Source organism: Tiliqua scincoides, chromosome 4 (assembly GCF_035046505.1).
Source record: "Tiliqua scincoides isolate rTilSci1 chromosome 4, rTilSci1.hap2, whole genome shotgun sequence".
NCBI classification, from domain to species: Eukaryota; Metazoa; Chordata; class Lepidosauria; order Squamata; family Scincidae; genus Tiliqua; species Tiliqua scincoides.
Window position 1 is genome coordinate 19705479 of NC_089824.1, and position 18149 is coordinate 19723627.

At 42.1% G+C, this 18149-nt stretch overlaps 1 pseudogene; it reads left to right on the forward strand.

Annotated features, from left to right (window-relative positions):
* Positions 1-2964: 2964 nt before the first annotated feature.
* On the forward strand, positions 2965-3084 carry LOC136650098 (5S ribosomal RNA; annotated as a pseudogene).
* The last annotated feature ends 15065 nt before the right edge of the window (positions 3085-18149 follow it).

The window sequence follows — 18149 nt, forward strand, 5'->3', positions numbered from 1 at the left end:
TCCAGCTTCCTGTATCTCACAGCTGCCCACCAAATGCCCCAGGGAGCACACCAGATAACAAGATATAGGATTGGGCTATTTTATTTTATATATAAAATAGCCACTCTGAACAGGACCAGTGAGCTGGTAGAAACTGAAATGCTACTAAGAGGTGGGGTGAGAAAGAATGCATGGCCCTGCTTTTCTTATACGCTGTTGCTTTCTTGAGAAAAATTTATTATACAAAAGACTGTATTTGGCCCCTACATCCCTTCAATACATTTTTCATACTGAACATGCATTTTTAAAAAATGTGAAAAATGTGTGTAGCTCTCTTGTGGTTTGGCAGAATGGAAGGGTCAAGGTATTAATAATAATATTAATAATCATCATTTATATTATCAGCTGTTATCCATTTAAAGACATTTCAGTTTATTAACTGCATGAATGTTATCAATTAAAAATTAATTGATTGAATCTGTCTAAATTTGCATATGAATAAATCATCTGGAAGAGAAATAATTCACCCTTTTCAGAAAATGCAAACAGGAATTGTCTTATAAGATGAAGCAAGACTCTTCTTAGATGAGGCTTCCCCCCTTCTCTTCTCTCATACATGAGGGAACTCTCTTTTAAGATAGTACTTGCAATCTGAATTCTTTATAAATGTAGTTGTATTAAAAATAAATGCACATCATTTCTCAGCTGTATCTACTTAGCTCAGTGGCAAAGCTAATGATTGTGTAGGCTGGTGCCAAGCTCAAAATGATGCCCCGGAAATGATATCATGCCAGGGTTTTTAAAAAATTGAAAATGGGGGAAAATCCACCTCCTTCCCTCAGCAGCCTACTGCCCATGTGCTCTGCCACCTTTGCCCAGCCAGTGGCATAGCTAAGGTATCTGCAACGTGGGTCAAAGAAGATTTTGTAACCCCCTTCCACAATGAAATCAAATTTAATTAAGTAAATAAATAAAACTTGTGCCCCATATTGGTTAGAGACACTGTGCTGGGTTGAAGGGGGACAATTATTCTCCCCCTACTAAATATAAGAGGCGCGCCATTTGAAAAAGTGCCTCTTTACCCAGTTAGTGGGGTAACTGTAATATGATACATAGAAATGAGAACCGACTTATATTAACACTTTATTAGTTCCCTGCTGTATCATAACAACACCTAATTGACTCTTGGAACAACCAGTCTCATTGGTCAGTTTTGAGTTAAGAAAATCCAGTTTTGTTACATAATTGTAACAATTGTACATAATTGTAATAAAAAACACATCTAGTTTATTTTCTGGTTATAACTTTTGATAGAATAGAGATATTTGGACGCGGTTTTTTAAATTGCATTTTGCATTAGATTCTGCATTGAACAGTATATAACACAATGGTACTATTCAAAAATTCCAAAGTTCTCACAATTTTGGCCACTAGTGTCAAGCTCAGGTTGTTGCCCCCCTAAAGTGTTGCCTGGTGCAGTTGCTACCCCAAGCACCCCCTTAGCTACACCACTGACTCAGTTTTTTCATATTTGTATCTCTTCTGTGTGCTAACCTAGATGGCTTGGAGAGGTTAGGCACATGGTTACGTTGTTTTGTAGAGTTCTCAGTGCCTGAGTAGCTAGTGTATGGAGCTATCATATTTGAACCTCTCGATCCCTTGGGAATTTCAGCACTACACTAAAATTCTTAATTGTTTTAGCAGTTATTCCTCTATCACAGGAAACTGGGAATTGCAGTTCTGTGAGGGAGGAATAGAAATCTCTGTAAGAAAATCTTTGCTGCCTCATTGAACCACAATTTTGAGTTTGGAGGACATTATGACAGCCTCACTGCTATAAAGCCAAAATAAGTTTTGTGATGTCAATACAGCCTGTATTTACCAGCTTTACACAAGCCAAAGAGCTCCAATTCTCCCCGATGCACATGCTAAACAACTGTCAGTTTCACTTAGAGGACATTCATGGTTCAGAAATACTAATCTGTCTCTGCTGAAGGGGAAGATCAGACATGTTTTGCAAAACATTGGAAGTGTTTCAGATAGCTAAGAAAATCAGCACACTACAAACTACCCTCCTTGTGGTGTCAAAAAGAAATCAACTGTCAGGCCAGCTGGAATTCAATGAGACAGGCTTCTGCCCACGAAGATATAGGCATCTGACTAACCTCATACCAGCTGATAACTAAGGGCCCAATCCGATCCAATTTTCCAGTGTCAAATGTTCCCTTACATTGAGGAGGCTTCTGTGACTGCCTCCACACCACAAGATGCAGTGCATGCTCCATTGGCACACCTGCACTGGCACTGGAAAACTGGATAAGTTTGGGCCCTAAGAACCTAAACAAATTGTTAGCAGGTTATCTGTTCTCAGCCCTGCTCCTCCACACATGTCCAATCCTCAACTGATGCATGCAAGTTTTATTTCCATTTGGAGAGTGTGCCCTTCAGAGGGCTGGCAGCTTGCATGATATGAAACCCAGGTGTCTGCTCAGGATTTTGTACTTGCTGGTCAGATGTTGGCATTTGGTTCGATATTTCAGTCCTGCAAGAGCCATCCTTACAGCAGACTGAAACCGAGTCAGTTGGAATCAGTGGCCAACCAGTGTGGAGGTTTAATTGAAATGTGATGTATTCAACAGAATACATTACATGCTTAATGTTGTCCAGTTGTTATATAAAATATCATAGGGCACCTATACCAGTTTTGGGGGGTAAGTGAAAAATCCTTATGCATACCAAACAGTGAAAAAGAAGAAAAGAAACATATGTCAATGCCCAGCAGATAATTAGGTGAGAAAGGATGAATAATGATCCCACATAGGAACCTGTAAAGTACATCACAGTTTTGCAATTCCTTGTTACACTTTGCCCTGCTTATTAACTAGTAACCAGTCCATCTTTGGCCACAGCTTCACAGGTAGCTCCCTTGGTGCATCACACAGTTTGGATAGTTCTCCCTTAGTGAGGCATGTGTAATTATTGTTGCATTGCAGCAACTGTTACCCTGCACATGCCCAATCTTGTCTGATCTTGGAAGCTAAGCAGGGTCAGGCCTGGTTAGTACTTGGATGGGAGACCGCCTGGGAATACTGGGTGCTGTAGGCTTATACCATAGTCTTTTGAGACTGAAGGTTGCCAACCATTTTTTTTTTTTGGATGACTAATGTTAGTTGGTTTTAATAGTGTGTCTGCGTGTGTTTGTGTATTGTATATATTACAGTTTTTATTATACGTATTTTAAATCTATTGTAAACTGCCTTGGGTGCTTATCAGAAAGAAAGGTGGGATATAAATCAAGTCATGGGCAGCCCAGCCATGAAGCAATCTGATGCAGCTGCTGAGTATATACAACGGATGCCAAGGGGGCAGAAGATTCAGGGTGCCTTCACAGGCTCCCTCCAATCTGCTGTGTATGAAAGCTACATTGATCCTCTATGATCCTCATTGATCCTCTGTTGATCACTGAAAGCGAACAAGAATTGGATCATCCACTTTCCTCACCACAGTGTTTAAAACGACATGCTCCCTTTAAATTTTAAACCTCATGTGAGGGATGAATGAGGGAGGGAGTAGCAAAGCTCTCCTTCCTTTTGTGGTGTTTAAACTTTAGACCCTGTGCAAGGACAGAGTGCTCTGAGGAGGTAAAGAGCTTCTGAGTAAACGTATACAGTATAGGATTGTGCTGTTAGTTTTCAAATGACTTGACCTGTTTAATTTAGCTTTTTGCTTGTAGCATAGTAGGTCTGGATTATGCAAAGCCCCTGGGCTGGTGTGGACAATATCAGATGCAAATCCCTCCCCCCCCCCCAGTGCAGTGTTCTACTCTGTATACTCACAAGTGTGGGGAAAAACATCTTCACCTCTCCTAATCAATGTTGTATCAATACTATAGAAACCATATGATTTGGGTCTGTTTGGATGCTCCCCTCTCCATGTGAGCCCACAGTGCAAAATGGTATGCTGTGTGGAGGAGTGAGAAATGCATACCATTAATTTTAGGTGTTAAGTGTGGCCAACAGACTGTATATTCAAATTGGTCTTCTTCAGGAAACTGGATTTGGCAAAGTTCAAATCCCTCCCATCTTTCTCATTTAAGTTACCTACTGAATGAAGCAGGCTTAAGATAGCCTAAAAATAGCTAAAAATAGCTATAACATGTTACTCATTGAGCTAAGGTGGTGTTAGACATTCTATGCAGTTCTATGATCTTTTACCCTAAGGACTTCCTCATTTAAGTAAAGTAGCCATGGGTGAATTCAGGATGAGAAGAGACCAGCAATGGGAGGAACTGTTCTACCCAGTCAAAATCACCTCTCCCGAAGCTGCTGCCTCCCAATCACAAAATCCCCCAAGAGATGCAGAGACCAGTACTTTTTTTTTTCCCCAAGGAGAAAAAAACAGCTTGGAAATAGCCCCTTTCTCTCCCGGACTCCAATCTCCCACCTACCCTGAAGCCACCTGCTGCTGTTTTGCCAAATAAAGGAAACCCCCAGGAAAACACCAGAACAGAGTGTGACACATAGTTCTACCACTCAATAGCACTTAGCTGCCACCTTGCTGGAACAGGGGGCTGACCAGGATTTGCGAACAGCCCCTGAAGCATTTTCACTTTCAGGGAAACCTACTTCAGCTTAGCTTGTCAGAGCCGATTGGTGGCATCTTGGAAGCAAGGATGGTCCTATAATGTCACACAACCAGGATGCTTGACAGGGATCATATAACGGACTTTAAAGTGCACACAGCAGAGGTGTGCAACTAAACAGGGCCACATATGGAATGGTTCATACATGCATGTTTATCACTTGACTAGCACTAAGTGATGGTTTGTCTGTGGGAATGTACAAGTTACAAGTCTCCAACAGCACAGAAAGACTTTCATAGTATCTCACATCAGCCCAAACATCAATCAGATGTAAATGTGTGAACCAGACCTGAAATTCATGCATTTTCAAAATTTCAAAATTTGGAATTTAGATTCTGATGCCAAAATTTGACCTTGAAATTGCACAAGCAAATTTCTGAATTGAAATGCGGCCATCTCCCACTTCACTTAGGAGTAGGAGGTTCCAGGGGTGCAGAACTACCTGGGTTCTGGCTGAAGGAGAGATCACTTAGAGGAGTGATTTTCAGCCTTCTTCATCTTATGGCACACTGAAAAGGTGCTAAAATTGTCAACGCATGCCTTTTTTTTTCTCAATTGACAAGTGCATACCACACTGCCAGCCAGAGGCTCACACCCCCAAAGACCTTACTAATAAAATGACTCTCCTCCACCAATCTCCTATAGCACACCTGTTGACTATTCATACCATGGCATGGCACAGCGGATGAAAATTGATGACTTAGAGGTAGGTAGCAAAATACTCCTGCAAGCAACAGTGGGTCTCAACCCCACCTGGCAGCTCTGCACCCCAAAAAGTGCCTTAGTTCTTAGCTGGCTCTCTCCCTCGTCTTCTATTCCAGTCTCTGTCTCTTATAGATCATATAATTCGAAGGGGCCTAATAGGTCATGTAGATCAAATCCTAATCTCTGTCTCATTCAGCATATACTGCCAGCTTGTAACTCGTTCCCTTTTCATCCAGCTAACGGATGGGGGAGCAGGGGAATGGTTCACTGACACTCAAAAGTTGGCAACCTTCAGTCTCGAAAGACTATGGTACCACGCTCTGAAAGGTGGTTCTGGAACAGCTTTGTGGCTGAAAAGGCCAATTTGGGAGTGACAATCCCTTCCACACTGGGAGCAAGTGCAGTCTGTCCTTGGTCTGTCTCCCTGGCTATGGGCCTTCCTTCTTTGCCTCTTAGCCTCACACTGTTGGCCAAGTGTCTCTTCAAACTGGGAAAGGCCATGCTGCACAGCCTGCCTCCAAGCGGGCCACTTAGAGGCCAGGGTTTCCCACTTGTTGAGGTCCACTCCTAAGGCCTTCAGATCCCTCTTGCAGATGTCCTTGTATCGCAGCTGTGGTCTACCTGTAGGGCGCTTTCCTTGCACGAGTTCTCCATAGAGGAGATCCTTTGGGATCCGGCCATCATCCATTCTCATGACATGACCGAGCCAACGCAGGCGTAGGCATCTCTGTGTTTCAGCAGTGCATACATGCTAGGGATTCCAGCACGTTCCAGGACTGTGTGTTTCACTGACACTATCAACCTCAATATGGACTATCAACCCTCCTTTGAGGGTCCCAATGGAGGTTCCATTCAAGAAGCTTCTTTGGTCATTTACAGATGTTAATCCTCTCGTACTCATTCCAGGCAAACTAAGCACTGCCTCTGGGCCTGGCTCTTTCGAAAATCAACTTCCAGTTTCACAATAATGTTTGCGATTCTGCAGCCTTGTCCAGAGAAACAAGCAAATACCCATTAATTGGTCTAAACACACTGTTAAAAAATCAGAAATATATGTCCTATATCTTCTGCCATGTGGCAGGCACAAACTCCAATGAACATTAGCTCTAAGCAAAATGCAAGGGAAATAGTTTTGAATGAACTACCCTCTCTTTGGGACAATTCTGAGTTTTCAAACAGCTGAAACGATATAAGTTTAATGAGGTGACCTGTGGTTTCCCACCATCTGTTAATTTTCCTGACATGAATTTATTCTAGAACTCCAGATTGCTGGGATCAAATTCCGTTCTGATTTATATTCCGTGCAAATGTCAAATGGCTGTGCATAGGATATAAATCAAAAGACCTTCCATTTTAGGCTGCAGTTGTCCTCATGCAGAGATTTTGTTATTGTTTCCAGCTTTGGGTAGAACAATCCATGCATTCACAGGCAAGCTTTTAATCTCATTTTAAGAAGGTCTGCAGATTACTAACATCATATACAAGCCACAACCCAACATGGCATTAGCTTAAGCCCCCATATGAGAGCTATTCCTGTTATATTTAACATATTAAAATCTGTTCACTCCCGAATTGACCTTTTCAGCCACACTAGACGCTGTTCCAGAACCACCTTTCAGAGCGCGATACCAGAGTCTTTCGAGACTGAAGGTTGCCAACATCATCATCATTAAAATCCGTGTACAGTGTACATTATTATTGATTTGTAAGCACATGTGGTTATTCATGTATTATGTACAATGCGTGTAAGGCAGTACGCACAATCAGTATACTACATATTTCAAAGGTCTTGTCCATGCAGTGACTTAAAATGAGCATCTCTATGGTCAGTCACAAGAAAACATGTGCACACATACAGGCATCTATACATGTATATAACATACTCTGTAAACAGCTGTCAGTGAACCAGCTAGGGTGACTGACAGTGGAATCTGATGCATGTTTACTTGCAAGTAAGTCCCATAGTGTTCAATGGAACTTGCTCCAAGATAAGTGTGAATAGGACTGCACAGTCAGCTATGCATTTACATTATGTATAGAATCTTTTTTCCTATAAGTGTGACACTCCCTTCCAGCAGTGTCAATCATAATAATTTTAAAGTAAGCAAAAAGAGTTTTGATAGCTCTATGTTTATCTTCATATCCTTAAGTTGTTCACATTTTCTTCAGCAGTCACCAGTTTCAAGTGTAGGAGAATTTTGTAGCAAATTAGGAGGTTACACCTTGGCAAAGCATCAATGACATTTCAAAGGGAGCACAAATAGTTTCAAGAAGCATAAAAAAGGTCTCAGGAGGATCCATATATCCATCACCATCACCATCACCCTTTCGCTCTCTAGCCTTCTGCAATGCTCCTAGTTCCTTAGAGGTGATTTTATTCACACAATTTTTTTTTTGAGGGGGGGGGCCTCTTCTATAGTAGCTCAACACTTTTTTCCATATAAAAACTAATTTGTACAGTTTGGCTACATTTGTAATTTATTATAATTAGCAGAACATTATTTTATTCTGTGCCTAATTTTGCCAGCCTTCCTGATTTTCATGAAATTACACAGTCTCATTAATCATAGAATAATTCAGCCTTCAGTGATGTGGTTGCCTTTTGTGCAAGCTCCCCCTTCCCCTTTTCCAGCGCATTAGCTATAATGTGGGACATACCTGGAACAAGTGGTTTCTTCCTCAAATTTTTGCTGGAAATTAGGAATGTCCTTAGCTCTATCCATCATTTTAATAGTCTTTGTCATAAAATGATTAAGTGAATTTGTGCCGCTGTGAAAATGGCTTTGGTTATGTAGCATTCTTCCATCTGGTCCCTTCAAGCTCACCTCACAGCCTGAGTTCCTTCTTATGCCAAGTGAATCTATTGTCACCATTTCCCACACTTCTGATTTGTAGGCTTCTGTAAAAGGAGAGTGAATTCTCATGTAGCAAAGAATACATTTGGATTGGATTGTGTTCTAAAGGGCGCAATCCTATGCTTACTGGCTGTTGTCGCATCTAGTGCTGACTGCCGTAAAGCCCTACAGGTGCCGACTAATGACAGACGGGATATACGACAGCAGTCATTAGGTGAAACTTATTTAGAAATATAGTTAGTTAGAAATTCCTTGCCAAGTGGTAAGAAATTCCTTACCAGGTGCCAGGATGTTGAGATGCCTCATTAGAAGGCCCTGGAGGCCTTCACTTCTAGTTTGCTTCAAAAAAACTGGAAGTGCTTTCCAGAGGCTTCTGTAGGTGAATCTGAGGTCCACAGAGGCCCAGCATAACCCAGAGGATGCTTCCAGGGCCTTCTAATGAGGCATCCCAGCTCCTGGTAAAGAATTGTAATGACCGAGGGACCTAACCAGGTCTACTCAGAAATAAGTCCTATTTTGTTCAATGGGGCTTACTCTCAGGAAAGTGTGGTTAGGATTGCAGCCTAAATCACTTCACCACAGGGTTTGTAGAACATATCCCCATTGTTAAGTGACACATACCTGCGTTTAGCTAGAGCAGGTGCAAGTAGACCCCCCATGCTGCAGAGGCTTACCCCCCCAGGTAAGGGAACACATGTTCTCTTAACCAGAAGACCTCTGCAACTGCCTCCACCACCACCATAGGTGGTGACAGTAGTCATTTTGGCACCACGGCATCAGTAGGAGGGGGAATGGATAGGATTGGGTTGTTAATGTATTTTTTTTCCTCACACAAAAAATGAATAAAAATAAACGTTGTCCTCACTCATACAAGATACCACTTGTGTGGGGTTCCAATCCCACTCTCTCCCACCTGTCCCAAACTGAAACCCGGAAGATGACTGGGTCACAAAATTAAATATGGACAAAGAAGGATTTTTTGATAACTATCATACCATCCTTTTGTGAAACATTGGCCTGCACAGTTTACAACCCCTTAGGCAGAGGAGTAAAGCCATGGTGGGCTTTCAAGGTTTTACATCTTGTTTTAACTGCCGACCTAGCCCCGCCAAAGCAAAAGGGGGCGGTCAGAGCACAGCTGTTGCACTGCCTGTGGCTCGGTGAATCACAGGGTGATGTGGCAGAATGAGGCGGAAGATTCCTACGGTCATAGAACAGATTGTACTACTTCATACAACAGATGGGGACGCGACGCTTTTTGAATGCAATAAATTCTTGGCAAACAGAAAACTAGCAGCCCTTTGCCTGCTGTGATGGTTTTATCTTTGCAAAGGGGTTTTAAAAAAAATTAGAGAAACATTCATATTACCTCCTCCCCCCCCCCCATATTCTGAATTGGTACAGTCTGTTCTTAGACCTCTGCCACATGATTCCCATCTCATCCTGCTGTGGATTGTGTTGGCCCGATCAGGGACATGCGGTGCAGGTGAGGCAGAACCACCCCATTGTAGTCTATGGAAAGTAGCGCAACTGCCCTGCCTGCTTACACATGAGGAGGCCCTCCTTACACCTGTAAGGAGAGCCTCCCCGGGTGTAAGGAAAGCCTCCTTGGGTAAGGAGGTAGGGCAGCTGCTGTGCTTTTCCGTGAACTACAATGGGGTGCTTCTGTCTCACCTGCCACATCCACACCACATGTATAGGGCCCAACATAAAGGTACAAAGACAATGCATTACCCAGGTATGCATCACCGTTTTCCTCTGGGTTCTGTGTTACCATGCAATCGTGCACTTTTAAGGTAAGTTATGGGCCACCAAAACCTTCTCTTGGTACTTAATATCCTGTTCTAGTACATTTATCAGGCTAAAAAGGCTTTTCATTCCTGACTGCTCCCAATCTATCAATCAAGATTTATTGAAGGAACTTTCTGTCAGCTCATTATGATTAAAATGAAAACCAAATCAGATTCTTCAGTTCTTTGTATCTTCCCCTCACTTTCCAAGATGACACTTGAAAAAAGAGATTTATATCATCCTCCTTGCTATCTGGCCACATCTTGCACAACGCGATTACAATGTTTTGAGAAAGGTCTTCCAGAAATGTGGGAAATAACACTCTTGGAAGCACATAATCATGTCAGAATGACAGAGTGTGCATACAAGCAAACTGGGTAGCAAACAGCCATCAGGAGTGCGGTATATGAACATGAGCTAAACAACTAGATCAGGGGTGTCCAAACGTTTTGGCAGGAGGGCCACATCATCTTTCTTGCACTGTGTCGGGGGCCCGGAAAAAAAAGAATTAATTTACATTTCAATTCTGAATAAATTTGCATAAATGAATATATTAGAGATGGAACATATATGATTGAATGAAGGTCTTGCAATAGTTCAAGGCCTATGAAATGCCTTGCACAAAGCAAAGCCTGCCTGCCTTTCTGTCATGGCTGCTGCTGCATCATGGATGTGAATTAGCAAGCAGGGGAGGGAACCCTCATTCCACAGCTTACGTGAGAGGCGCAACGTGAGCCATCGGGCCAGCATGGCTCCAGCAAGTCTCTGGAGAGCCAGAGGCTCATTGGAGACTGGGGGTTCCCTGCGGGCCAGATTGGGAGTCGCCAAGGGCTGCATGTGGCCCCTGGCCCGGGGTTTGGGCACCCATGAACTAGATCATCACCTGTGGTGAAAAGTCATCTTTGCTATGCCATCAGTTGTGGTCTGGTAGTTGAGTGGAAAGCTGCTGGAACAATGCTAAGTAGGAATAGTCCTGGCTGAATTTTGGATGGGAGACTGAAAGCTGAAACAGCTATCATGAGACAACAGAAACAGGAGGAGTCACTGTTTACAGCTTGGCTGACCTGAAACAGCTCCTAGGCATACCCAAATGCAAGATGTGATAACCATGCTGTGAAAGATTCCATTTGGAAGAGAAGGGATCTATGAGCTGCCCGTAGAACAATTATTGTAATAATCTCATTGGTACTCTGCTATGGAGCTTTGTAAGCCGCCTTGGATGTTTGCTTCAGCATGGGAAAGGCGGGATATAAATCTCTCAAATAAATCAGTGGTATCACTGGGCGGGGGTCTGGGCCACACTGGGTGATGCACACGGGGGGGGGGGAGGAATGACACCACTATTAGCCAAAGTTTTTAGAATTTTGGTATTTTTGAATAATGGTACCATGTTATATATCATTCAATGTGTAATTTCATGTGAAATGCAATGAAACAACCCACACCGAACTATTTCTATTCTAACAAAAGTTATAGCAAAAAAACCATAGTGGGGGCAATGGTGCATCACTGCACCCACCCTTGCCCTACCCATTGCATGAGAGGAGGTCTATCATGGGGGTGACACGCTAGGCTTTCGCACCGGGTAGAAGAATCTGTAATGATGCTTGCAATCTCCTGAAAAAAAGAAGGCTCTTGCCAGGATCTATGGTTATACAACCTTGAGAATCAGCTGTTGTGATGTACTTTACCATATGGTCCAGAAGTTACTGCTGTTTCAGCATACCCTTCTTTTGGACTCATACATTTCTTGCCCAATTGATGCCACACAATTACACATCTTAGCTCTTCCCTCACTCCTATCCCAGTTACTTACTGTAATTGTTCGGCCTGTCTCTGCCCTCCCATAGAACTGAACAAGTGAGGTAGGAGTCAGGAGGAGTCTTCCAGGCATATGGGCAGGAGGTCTGGTCTAGAGGGTAGAGCCTCCATTAGCCCAAAGATAACATCAGAAGGTCGCCAGTTCGAGGACACCGGCAGCTCCCTGAATGGCTGAGAATGGCGAGATCTTGAAGCAGCTGACAAGCCCAGCTGAGTGATTCCACCTGCTCTTGGTGTGAGCAAGAAGCGTCTTGGCTGCCCTCCATGTGAGAGATGGAGCTGCTTGTCAGCCTGCGTGGGAGAACTGGAGGCCAGAAATGAGACCAAACCAGGAAGATTCATTCTGAAATGTTGTTGGTTCTTGAAAGAGAGAACCTTTATGATTGTAAAAATCCCCTTGAGGGATTTAGAAACGCCTGCCTATGTAAACCGGCAGTATATAAATACCTAGTTATTATTATGTGAGGTAGAACATGCTTGATTATCCTGTTGCACATAAACAGAATTCTGGCAGCCAACTCTCCTGTTCTAACCTGCTCTGCCTGTCACATGAGTCAGTGCGACAAAAAGCAGAGCTAATTAAAATAATTAGTAGAGCTGGGGTGATGATCAATATTATACAAAAATCACAATTTTCAGGAGCAAGTGTATGTGTTAAGAGAATTAACTTGTGCTTTTCTGTTTAGGGAGTTAAATATGATTTCTGTCAGAGAAATGATTGAGAGAGAAAAAAATGAACAATCTGTAGCAAGTTTCTTTTTCTGAATTTGTGGAGTGATGGCATGTAATTTTATAGTAGTGTTAATGTCTCTCCTTTACTAAACGGATCTTAACTTGTTAAAGTGTACTATATTCTCCTGGTATTTGTCCAAATTGTGTTTTCATACATGTAGATGAGAAAGAGCAGAAAATTCATGTCATTCCTACAGTTTATCCATTTATCAGAATATCATCCCCAATCCTATTTAAGAGGTGCATGTGCTCTGCGGCTGCTCCAGGCCTTTGCACTGTCACAAAAGTGCTGTAAAGTGCTTTGCAATGACACAAAGGCTGCATGCACCAATGAGAAGGCCAGAGCCTTCCTGCTGGTGCCGGCATGTGAAGCAATGCTCGCCAGTCAGGAGAGTGTGGCACAGGGTTGGGGGAAGGGCAGGAGAGGGTGGGGAGAGGGAAACAAGTCTGGGTGAGGGTTGTAATGAGGGTGAGCAGATTGGGTCCTGGAAGGGGTGGCTTGGCCGTACTGGCATGCACCATGTCATATCCCCCTTCCTGGGCCTGATTCGCTGAAATTGATCAGCTCGGACTTGTGCCAGTGATATTGCTGGTGCAGGTCCGAGTTGACCCTTTGCAGCTGCTGGAGTTTACCCTGGGGCAAGGAGACAAATGTCCCCCCAAGGAAACCTCCAGCAACCCAAATTCCCCTGTAAGATGCAGCAGGGATTGTGATGGCACTGATGCACCAGCAAGGGGAAATGTAGTTAGAACTGGGCTGTAATTGTACCAGCTTCAATAAAGACATTCTATTTATCCTGCCTGGATCCAAGGGCCTCAATTAAGATGGTAGATTGTATTATTGATAGCGCAATCCTAACTTGTGCTGGAACTGGCAGGCCAGTGGGAAATTATTCCCCTTTCCCCATGTTGTGCTGGGGGTCTGGTCTAGAGGGTAGAGCCTCCATTTGCCTGAAGATAACATCCACAAGGTCGCCAGTTCGAGGCCACCGGCACCGTGCGACCTTGAAGCAGCTGACAAGCTGAGCCGAGCTATTTCCATCTGCTCTGAGCATGGGAGGATGGAGGCCAGATCAGAACGAAACATCTGAATTTGTTGTGGCTCTTGAAAGATAGAGCCTTCTTTCAATTGTAAAAATCCCTCCAGGGATTTAAATTAGCCTGCCTATGTAAACCGCCTTGAATAAAGTCTTGAATAAAAACCAAGAAAGGCGGTATATAAATACCTGTGTTGTTGTTGTTGTTGTTGTTGTGCTGCAGCGGTCCCAGTGGGTCTGCTTGGATCTCTGACTCACAAGTCGGCACAAATGTGGCTTACTAGTTAATGAAAGACTTATATGTGGTAAACATTCTCCTTACCATGTGCCAGAAATGTTATGCACATTTTATCGTACATTTGCATCATACGTGTGATAAGAAAAGTTACCACTTTCAGAATGACAAACAGCTGTTTCTGGCAAACGGTAAGGAGAATGTTTACCACACATAAAGTCCGGACGTATTACAAAACTGACAACTGCCTCCGCTCAACGAGTGCAGGATTTGTTAGAATTTGTATTTCTTTGCTCTATAATTGTATGAATGCTTATGTATTTAGCATTTAACAGAGATGTTCTTGGAAAAACTGAAGAAAAGACACTGAGTGCTGCAGAACATGTACCACAGGCCTAATGGGTTTTGTGCAAATATTAAAACATAAGTTTTTCAATCAGCTACCAAATCGGAAAGGAGGATACTGACAATACAACCGATGTATGAATTCCGCAGAAAGTATGTACACTGAAGATTGGATTTCATCTCTCCAGCCTTTGATTCCACTGCAAACTTCAGAGACAGAGTTCATTTTGCTGCTCCTTCAATTCTTTATGAAGCTGAAGAGAACAGACTGAAACAGTTCCGATCATACAGAACAGAAAGAAGAAGTCACCAAGACCCTGTTGCGATTCAGGTGCCTGAATGATTTTTGTATGTTGTGTAATAACCTTGTAAATTTGAAAATAGAGAGAAAAGATAAGAACCATGCCCAGCATTGCTGCAGTTTATCAGAATAATAACCCACGTTCTGACCCTTTGCATTTCCATTTTGTCTCCTGCTCTTTGCTCGAAATAGACTTGTGATATTTGTTCTCAAAACTCCTTTGGTTTTCTCAGCATGAAACATAGAAATGTTTCCAGTTTTTTCCCCCTTTTTTCAGAAAGAAAAGAATAGATGAAAGGAACGAAATGCTCTTTCATAGAGTATCAAACTTTTAATTATACTAATATCAGGACTTTATTGCATACCCACTAATTAAAAGTAGCCTTTGCCAACTATTCTTGGCACAACTCAAGTTGACAGGCACACATTCCTCTGCATTTATGCTGTCAAGGGCTTAGAACTTGCTCCTTCCTGGAAAGACAGGCTACTATACAAATAAGCTTCACGTAACCTATGCTAAAATTACAACCTTTAGCTCCACAGTCAGTGCTTGAAAAGCAAATTCTTTCATTTGGATGGGATAGCCCTGAATAAGAAAAGAGATAGCAGTCCACCATTATAAACTTTACAAACTGATTTACATGGATGCAGTATTACCAGAACTGACCATCACCAAAATTTACCAGAGAGTTTTGCTTTCCTTTGGTGAAATTTCACTTTACGTTCACGGCAGTAGGTGGTATAGGGGAGGCTCACAAAGTGAATGCTCATTTATGAAGGGCACTTCCTCCTACTACTATTTCATCATAGCAGGGTGTATGGTCTTTCATTCCTACGCATGTAGAAAACCCCACTGAGACATTTAATTATTCTTATTGAATCTGATAGCTTCTTTACAGATGATGTAGTGGGATGGCTGAGCTATAGCTTGTCTAGGATCCCCCAATTGGGACTAAGCAAATTTGGGCTAAGCAAATTTGGGGCCAAGATTGTGTGTATACACGTGTGTGTGCACGAGAGAGAGAGAGAGAGAGAGAGAGAGAGAGAGAGAGAGAGAGAGAGAGAGAAACAGTGTTGGCAACATCCATTCTCAGATAGACCACTGTATTAAAAGGAAACACTCTTTCCCCAGAGTTCATGAATGTGAGTGGAGATGTAAGTCAGAAACAGATTATGTCAATTTCTCTCGCCTTTGAAGCTGAATTTCTCTCTTGCTTCAAAAACAGGCAACATCCTATCCTTTGTGCTACTTTAGTTTTTCTTTCTCCCCCCCCCCCCATGAAGTGTTGCCTCTGCTAGGAGCACTCGCTTTGCTTAGAAGAAGTTTCATCTGGATATTTAACAACTGTCTTTCAGTTATAATTAGTCGTTTTTCTCTTCTCGCTTATTTTTGTAACCACACTTGCCTGAATCGACAGCAGTTGTTTATAGTCATCAGTAGTTTTATAATTGTACGCTTTTGTTCAGTATATAGATTTTTATATGTAATGCCATGGCTTTGAGACATTAGATCGATTGTTCTCCATAAATTAACTGTTTGCAATTGAATGGACACAGAGACATTTCTTATTCTCCCTTTATTCTTATTGTGACAATTTGTGGGGTACGTGCATCATGAACAAAGACTACAAGATTTCTGGGCATACGTGTTTGCACATATAAACACATATATATGTTTATATATATGTTTGCACATATAAACACACAGTGCATATTAAACTGCACAAGCTTTCTGGTGATTAGTTTATGCCTAGTATAAGAACTGGAATAGCCATAAAAGGACAACTTTTATGATACATTATATATTTATTGAAATATCCATATCCTGCTTTTAGATTCCACCAAGTGCTTCCAAGCTGGCTAACTATATGGGGTGCCAAACAAGGCCCATGGGCCGAATGCACCCCAAGAGGCAATTTATCTGGTTTCTATAATTGGGCTCTCCCGGCTTAATAATTGGGCTCTCTCATATCTTGAACATATGAACAAGATTTCCACATTTTCTCTTCTGTCATTTGCAGCTAATGAGTTTCTCTGTGAAAGCAAAGTGCTTATTTCTGGCAATTATCTACTTAATGATGTCACTTTCTGCTTAATGATGTCACTTCCGGCTCTCAGCAGGCACCATAAATGCTAACTTAGACCCTCTATATCAGGGGTGTCCAAAGTTTTCGGCAGGAGGGCCACATCATCTCTCTGACACTGTGTCAGGGGCCGGGGGGGGGAGAATTAATTTACATTTAAAATTTGAATAAATTTACATAAGATTACATAAATTAATATACTAGAGGTGGAACTTATATGAATGAATGAAGGTCTTGCAATAGCTCAAGGCCTATAAAAAGCCTTGCACAAAGCAAGGCTGGCCTTTTCTTTGCTACTGCTACTGCATCACAGATGTGAAACAGCAAGCAGTGGAGGGAGCCCTCATCCCACAGCTAACGCAGCTAACAGTTGCGTTGGGCCAGTGTGGGCCCAGCAAGTTTCCGGAGGGCCAGAGGCTCATTGGAGACTGGGGTGTCCCTGAGGGCCGTGAGTGGCCCCAGGGCCAGGGTTTGGGCACCCCTGCTCTATATGAAACGAGTTTGACATCCCTGGAATACACTTTATAAACTGCTTTGGGTTTTTAGAAATGCAGTATAAATATCCTTTAAAAAATATAAAGGCAATAACTAAATTAGTACAGATAGCTTACCACAACTTTGAACTGTGCCAGAAATGAACTGGTAGCCAGCATATGACACTGGGGTAATACATTCCATATTGCCAGGTACAATTCTGGCTGCCATGTTTCGCAGGTGCTAAGCTTTCTGAACACTTTTCAAAGGCATCTTCAAGTGTGTTGGAGCAAACTAATCTGGATGAATCAAGGCAGGTGTTGCTTTTCTCGAATCTGTTTTTCTCTAGGAAACGGACAACTGACATAACTCCTAGCCACAGTCACCGCTTGAAAATTCAAGAGGGTGCATCCCCTTTTGAACTGAAGTTAGAGTCAGCAATGCAGACTCTTACTGAAGAATTACATGGTTTTTAATGATTTATCTGACCTTCAGCTACAGCTTAGTTTGAAGGGCATAAGGAAGCTGATGCCTTTTACCATGACTGGATTTAATACAGACATTTCCCCTGATGTTTTCAACATCAAATTTACTTGCAGAAGTCTAATTAGAGACATAATTGAAATGCAAAAAAGAATGGGAAAAAACAAAGCATATATTAGGAATGGGAAAGATTATTTTTTAGATGAAACGTTCTAACTAACGTGCATGTCAAAGGGTGCAGAAAGTAATTTATCTTAGTTGTTTCAAATTATTGTTTATTATTCAAACCTTATTTTTGTCATGTTACCAGAGAGTGTAATGTCAGTGGGGTATTGTTAATTTTTTTTTTTTTTTTCCTGAGGAAAACTTTATCTAAGTGCTGAAATGTATTCTGTAACATAATAAAAATGAGGTGCTTGGCCTTAAAAATTTAGCTCATAGTTAGCTATTTTATGATTAGAAAATGTTAGTGAAAGAAGAGACATTTGTGGTATAACATGGGCACAGACTCACTGACTGGTTTATTAAAATAAAATGTACAATTATGGCTATGCCTTCTGTGTGTTTAAATAGCAAAAATGCAAATTGCTTCAATATAGGCCAAGGGAGAGTCACAACAGAGACATGTGATCATTGGCAGAGCCTCACCTGAGCTTCTAGACCAC